The 7924-nt window shown below is 46.3% G+C and overlaps 1 pseudogene; it reads left to right on the top strand.

Moving 5' to 3' along the window:
• The first annotated feature begins 2956 nt into the window (after positions 1-2956).
• Positions 2957-3075, top strand: LOC134930761 (5S ribosomal RNA; annotated as a pseudogene).
• The last annotated feature ends 4849 nt before the right edge of the window (positions 3076-7924 follow it).

Consider the following 7924-nt stretch of genomic DNA (forward strand, 5'->3'; position numbering starts at 1 on the left):
AGACGCTCACTCAAACGCGCATACTCAGCTACAACAGTGGTAAAGAGAGAAAGTCTGATCTTCAAGAAGAAGAAAGAGGTCCCGGAACAGGACAATGTTATCAGATTTATAGGAACCTTCTGCCCTGAGTGGAAAATGCTCAAGAACGCTGTAACGAAACATCTCTCCATATTACAGTTGGATCCTGACTTATCCCCCTTCCTGAATTCACCCTTACAGATGAGCTGGCGAAGATCCAAAAACATTAAAGACCATCTAGTTCGGAGCCACCTTACAACAGCTACAGTCAAGAAACCCACGATCATAGGCTCTTTTCCCTGTGGCAAATGCAAGTCATGCCCTCAGATATTGAAAACTAATACTGTTATGGACAGATATGGCCAAACAGTGAAATTACAACATTTCTTCAATTGCGACACTCAAGCAGTCCTTTATTGTATAACCTGCGGATGTAACCGTAAATACGTGGGCATGACCACACGAAAACTCAAAGAAAGAGTCCTGGAACACTTGGGCAACATACGTAATGCAGCAAAAGACCTTGCCCGCATGAAACAACTCACTTCAGTTGCCAGGCATTTCCACTACCACCACAAGGGATCCACCAAGGATTTAAAAGCCTTTGGCCTAGATCGTGTCCACTTGGGCATACGAGGTGGAGACATTACCAAGGAACTACACAAGAAAGAGAGTGAATGGATTTTCCGCCTTAACAGTCTCAGACCGCATGGCCTGAATGAAAATATCAACTATGCAGTTTTTCTGTGATATTCCTCCCTGAATACGACTAGTTCCAGTCCCCTTCCCCCCTTTTTTGTTTCTTGCTATCTGTCTTTCTTGTCTCCCATATTTTTTTCCCCTCCCTTCCCCTTCCTCCCCCAATTCCCCCCTTTTTTCCCTCCCCAATTCCCTCCACCCCCATTTACAACCCACTTTTCTTCCCCTCACCCCACCCCACTAACACTGCCCATCCTCTCCATCTGTCTCACATTCCTTTATTTCCACATTCTAGCAGACCAACACCACCACCATCAATTCCTTACACCCTCATCAAATTCCCTACAACGACACACTTTCCCTTGCCAACAGACACTCAATTTATCCCCCATGTGCTCCTCTATTTATGCGCACATTGTCATCCCCCACATCCTACCTATTCTTCCCATCTCCTCAACTTTATCTTTTTCTTTCCACCCACCAAATCAGCAATAACCACATCCTATTCAGATCACTTTCACCAATTTTCTCTCCACCTACCTCTCACCACATCTACACTCCGCCTAATTTCATTGACGGATCACCCACAATCACAGCAGACTTAATCTAACACATCTATATTATTAACACATTCTCCTAATTTTTTCTTATTATTTCTTATATTTATTTATTTTTCCTTATATCAACCGACAATACTTTATATTTTTTTTAATCACCAATCAGTCACTTAAGCTTTGAATTCCTTCACCTTTATAAAATCTCATTCTAATTCCTATCCATCCTTCTCTCTTCACTCAATGGCTGAATATTATTTTTCCTTAATTTTGTCCTCTACTTTTTTGCTAATTTGAGCTTTCCTTTCCTAATGTAATTCCCCCACATTTGCCATAATCCAAGATGGCGCCCGGAACCTGCCTGCTATTATAATAATTACTTGCCACCATTAAAGATGGCGCACGAGACTTCATGGCTGTTTAGGGCCACATAACCACTCCTCCTATTAAGGTATATACAATAGCCAGCGACATTGCATCCTAAGACTCCGCCTCCCACCCTACGCCACGCTCTGTCACCACCCCCTATCTAAATTTACCACACGGACTGCCAAGAATAAAGCGTCCCGAGACTCCACCCCTTATTCTACGTCATGCCCCGTCACCCACAGCTGACCTAATCTCCTCAGCGTCAGCTGTCATCCCCGGCCCACCGGCCACGAACCGTCCGGCTATTGGACAGCATTTACTTATCAACTGCCTCCTCAAGCACACTCCTCATCACCCCTCTAATCCGGAAGTGAACAAGCCCGCCCAGGGCGAAACGCGTTTTCCACGGGGGGGGGACCATACACGGAGTGAACTCTCAGCTCCTGCACAGGCGCCTGACGATACACTGACCTGCCTTTCTACCTCCAATTCTGGTGATCGTAAGCCTACTGTTGTTCTGTGTACACAAGTGCACAGACAGCAACACCTGATGTGCATTTATTTAACATGCTATGTTAAGACCGAAGTGATTAGACCTGTATAGCACACACACAGATCCCTGACATAGTGCTGGTGACTGCAAGCCCATTACGTTTCTGTGTGCATTATGCACAGACAGCAGCATCTGATGTGCATTTATTAACCTGCCTTTCTATTCCCAATTCTGGTGATCGTAAGCCTACTGTTGTTCTGTGTACACAAGTGCACAGACAGCAACACCTTATGTGCATTTATCTAACATGCTATGTTAAGTGCAAAACTCATTTAGCACTCATTTTTCCCTTCATTTCTTTTCTTCTTTCTTGATTTTCCAAAAACTAATATCTGCTAACTAATTGACATTGGTATACCGAGCTCTCGCCAGCAGAGGCCAATATATTGTTACAAAATTATTGCATCCATTGTGATCCTCAGTACATGTTTTTGAATTCACTACATTTACCCTGGGAGGAATGATGATTATTGATGTGACTCTTCAAATTTATGGTCAAAATATCATGAGGATTTCATACCCCTTGTTTACCTTTTACTAATTTTCCGTGGACTCTCATCTGCGAGTCACGGAGCACAATACCACACACGTGGAATTTGATGAGCCGTGTCCAACGCAGAAAGCAGATCCACCCATTTGTACTGTACTAATTCATTTCGTTCCTTGTGTATACTGTTTTCATTTTCTTTTATTCCTCTCTCTTTTTTCTTTCGACTATTTTCATAATTAGGTGCACTCTCATTGGTGCACTGGCATGTAAATTCTCTACTATCATATCACGCTGCCAATGCCCGATCTCGTCCGATCTTGGAAGCTAAACAGCGTTGGGCCGGGTTAGTACCGGGAGAGGAGACTTCCTGCGAATACCCGGTGTTGTAGAGCAGGGATTATTTCCCTCCCCATGTTAGTTGCGACGCCAACAGCAGTATCACCACTAATTCTTACTTCTTTCTCTTCTTTTGAGACTTACGACCAATCCCTGTAAACTCTTTGTGGTGTACGTCAGGAAGACAGGTCTTGTCCGATGCAGGAGCCTATCCATCTTTGAATTAAGTTGTCCTAGTGGGACGTACTTATCAAACAATTCATATGACCACTCCTTGGTTCCATCAATACAGACATTCTGTACTGGTCAGGGGAAATGGGGGTATGACGAACCAATGTCTACAACCATTCCATTCACATTTGTGATTAAACAGACCAGAACATTTTTTAAAAATTGTTATCAATACACCTCTTTTGTCTATATGGATCAGCTATCTGGGTATCTACATTATTAATGTTTACATTAAAAGTTATGTTTTAAGTATTTCTTCTTATATGGTATAGGAATTTTCCTTTTTTTCTAAGAGCGCGCCCACACAAGAGCCTTCTTTTTCTCCCCGTTTTTTTCAGATAGGTCTCTACCAGGTTTAGGTATAATGGTGATTGTGGCAGAGTTGAAATATAAGGGCAATTCTCCAGTGGACAGAATGTCGTTAAAGACTCTAGTCAGTACAGGTGTCAATTTGGGGGCCAATAATTTATAAAATTCTGAGGAAAGGCCATCCGGTCCCGGTGCCTTCCCATTCTTCAAATGAGCTATGGTCCTAGAGACCTCTGTTTCAGTAATAGTCGCCGTCAACGTGGCACCAAGAGTAGTAGCCAGTTGAGGGACAGGCAGGTCCCTCCAAAAATTTTGTGGTTGGGAAGGGGATAAAGAGGCGGTTGGCTTGGAATACAGTGAGGTATAGTAGGTGTGCATAACCTGAGCAATCTGGGCATTAGTAGAAGTAAGTGAACCTTCCGGAGTCCGGAGAGGGTGTATTAGCATCGGGGAGCGTTGGCCCTGCAGTAAGTGTGAAAGCAATTTACCCGATTTATTACCAAATCGATGGAATCTGGCATCTTTCTTAAAGGAGTATCTAGATTCCATTTTAAGGAGTAAACTATCAAAGGCCTGTTTGGCTGTGTTGTATTAGATTTTATGAGCAGGGGTCGGAGCAGATTTATAGGTCTGGAAAGATTCCGTTAGTGAGGATTGTGCTTGCACATAATCAGAGTTTAAATCTTTATACGTTTGGGATGTATGGGAGATGATCTCCCCTCTAAGAACTGCTTTCGAAGCTTGCCAAAACATTTGAGGCGAACTCGAAAAGGTCGAGTTGGTGCTGCTATAAGACTCCCAAACGGATTCTATTTTGTTCCTAAAGGTGAGGGATTGGGACAGAGATGAAGGGAATCTCCAGGACCGAAATGTGCTCCGCTCAGTGCGCAGTTTCAACTGCATCCATACCACAGCATGGTCAGAGAGTACAATGGGTTCGATCATAACTCTAAGCACCTGGGGTAATAGGGCTTCAGAGATGAACACATAATCTATTCTGGATAAGGTTCCGTGTGCTGCAGAGAGACATGTATAATCTTTTTCTATGGGGTTCAAGGATCTCCAGACGTCTAACAGTTGTAATGATTGTGTAAACCAGGATATACCATGTTTTGGTAGGGAAACGCCTCTAAGGCATGGCAGCTGTTTATCCAGGTGAAGGGAGGTGACCATGTTAAAATCACGCCTAACAGAAGTGGGGCATCATGAAGTGGTGTAAGAATGCGTGTTAATTTGCGTAAGAAGAGTGGTATTTTAGTGTTGGGGGCGTACACATTGCATAATATATATGGACTGTGATCTAGCATCACTTTGCAAATTACAAATCTACCTTCAGGGTCATTAATCACAGATGTGAGTGTAATCGGGACAGTATTTCTGATCAATATTGCCACCCCTCTGGCTTTGGAGGCAAAAGGGGAGGATGCCAGGACCTTCCATTTCATGGCGTTAAGCTTTAACATTTCAGCGGCTACTAAGTGTGTTTCCTGCAAATAGACAACATCAAGTTTCATTCTATTCAAATATAATAATATCTTTTTCCTTTTCTGTGGCGAGTTAATCCCACCAATGTTCCAGGAACCTAATCTAACAGTCGACATTGGGTATAGGAGGCAAGATAAATATGCATTTGGTATAACCCATATACATAGTTCAGTGGCATCGATCTAATGGGAGGAGGGTAAACTGGGAAAGGTAAGGAGAGAAAGAAGAGAGGAGAAAGAGATGAAAGGGAGAGTAGTGTGGTACAGTTTGAGTTATCTGCACCAAACAGACAGCATTGGAGGCAAGATAAAAGTAACCCTCCGGCTAGCGGCAGGGTACTTGGGAGCAGTGGCGTAACTACTGCCCCCGCAGCCCTCGCGGTGGCTTGGGGGCGAGGGGCTGCGGGGGCGCCACTGATTTAGTGCAGACTGACATGCGGACGAGCGTCCGCATGTCAGTCTGCAGTCTCGTTCCCTCCGCTGCTGTTAGGAGGGACACAGAGGGCACAGCACGCGCCTCTCCTGTGTCCCTCCTGGGTCTCCGGCGGCCGCGGGTCTAATAAAGGAAGTGCCGTTCGTGAGCACTTCCTTTATTAGACCCGCGGCCGCCGGAGACCCAGGAGGGACACAGGAGAGGCGCGCGCTGTGCCCTCCGTGTCCCTCCTTACAGCAGGGGAGCAGGGAGCGGCGGCGGCGGAGGAAGCGGGGGGGCACACACTGAGGGGGCATATCTGGCACTGGGGGCATATTTGGCACGGGGGGGAGAATATCTGGCACTGGGGGGGAATATCTGGCACTGGGGGCATATTTGGCACGGGGGGGAGAATATCTGGCACTGGGGACATATATGGCACTGGGGGGGAATATCTGGCACTGGGGGCATATATGGCACTGAGGGGGCATATCTGGCACTGGGGGGGAATATCTAGCACTGGGGGCATATTTGGCATGGGGGGGAGAATATCTGGCACTGGGGACATATATGGCACTGGGGGGAATATCTGGCACTGGGGGCATATATGGCACTGAGGGGGCATATCTGGCACTGGGGGGGAATATCTGGCACTGGGGGCATATTTGGCACGGGGGGGAGAATATCTGGCACTGGGGACATATATGGCACTGGGGGGGAATATCTGGCACTGGGGGGGAATATCTGGCACTGGGGGGGAATATCTGGCACTGGGGCATATGTGGCACTGGGGGGAAATATCTGGCACTGGGGGCATATATGGCACTGGGGGGAATATCTGGCACTGGGGGAATATCTGGCACTGGGGCATATGTGGCACTGGGGGGGGAATATCTGGCACTGGGGGCATATATGGCACTGGGGGGGAATATCTGGCACTGGGGGCATATGTGGCACTGTGGGGGAATATCTGGCACTGGGGGCATATGTGGCACTGGGGGGGTATATGTGTACCTGGCACATGGGGGTGGGGGGCGCTATATTTGGCACTGGGGGTATGTGAGTACCTGGCACCGTGGGGGAATATCTGGCACTGGGGACATATGTGGCACTGGGAGCACAGCCCTAGCAACAAGGACTACCTCCTAGCAATGAGCATGACACCCAGTGCATTAAACATCTGGCAACGAGCATGACACCCAGTGCATGAAACCCCTGGCAACGAGCATGACACCCTGAGCATGAAAACCCCTGGCACCGTGCATGGAACCAAGAGCATGAAACCCCTGGCAACGAGCATGACACCCAGTGCATGAAACCCATGACAACGAGCAGGTAATTGAAAAGTAATTAGAAGCCTTACTGTAGGACTTAATGTGTAATGGGCATTACGGTGTGTGGCATAATGTATCACGGACATTGCGGTGTGGGTCATAATGTGTCACAGGCATTACGGTGTATGGTATACTATATCGCGGGCATTGTGATATGTGGTATAATGTCTCAGGGTCATTGCAGTGTGTGGCATAATGTATCACGGACATTGCGGTGTGTGTCATAATGTGTCAGGCATTACGGTGTGTGGTATACTATATCACGGGCATTGTGATATGTGGTATAATGTCTCAGGGTCATTGCAGTGTGGCATAATATATAACAGGCATTGCGGTGTGTGGCATAAGGTATAACGGGCATTGCGATATGTGTCACAGGCATTACGGTGTATGGTATACTATATCACGGGCATTGCGGTATAATGTCTCAAGGTCATTGCAGTGTGTGGCATAATGTGTCACAGGCATTGTATGTGCTATAATGTATCGGGCATTGCAGTGTGTGGTATAATGTATCACGGACATTGCAGTGTGTGTCATAAAGTGTCACAGACATTGTATGTGCTATAATGTATCAGGGGCATTGCAGTGTGTAGCATAATGTATAACGGGCATTGCGATTCCTGTCATAATGTGTCACAGGCATTATGGTGTGTGGCATAATGTGTCGGGGGCATTATGGTGTGTGCATACTGTGTCATGTGCATTATTGTGTGTGGCATATGTCAAAGTCAGAAAAATATCATGCTACACTTTGCCATATATTCACCTCATGCGCTTGCCCGCTGCACATGCACTTTCTCTGGCGTGCGTGCACATCTTCGCAGTTGCGTGACGGCGCCTCTACGGGCGTGCGCTCGAGCGCATGGTATGTGCATTTACGGTAGAATTTGTGTGCGTCTAGCGGGCGACTCAATCGCTGCTTAATAACTCCATATAGCAGGTATTATTGGTAATGTTCCCCTTAGTGATAACTGTAAGTTTGTTTAAAGTGAATTGGTCCCTGGACAAAGGAATTCCTCTTTACGTGGTACAAAGGGTCTGATTAAGGTTGAACAGTGGTGTCTGGTACCTAACCGAAGAGTATTTTAATAGCAATAATCCGGTGTTGGTTAGGTAAAGATTAATCGCTCCT

This window comes from Pseudophryne corroboree, chromosome 5, assembly GCF_028390025.1.
Source record: "Pseudophryne corroboree isolate aPseCor3 chromosome 5, aPseCor3.hap2, whole genome shotgun sequence".
Classification (NCBI taxonomy): Eukaryota; Metazoa; Chordata; class Amphibia; order Anura; family Myobatrachidae; genus Pseudophryne; species Pseudophryne corroboree.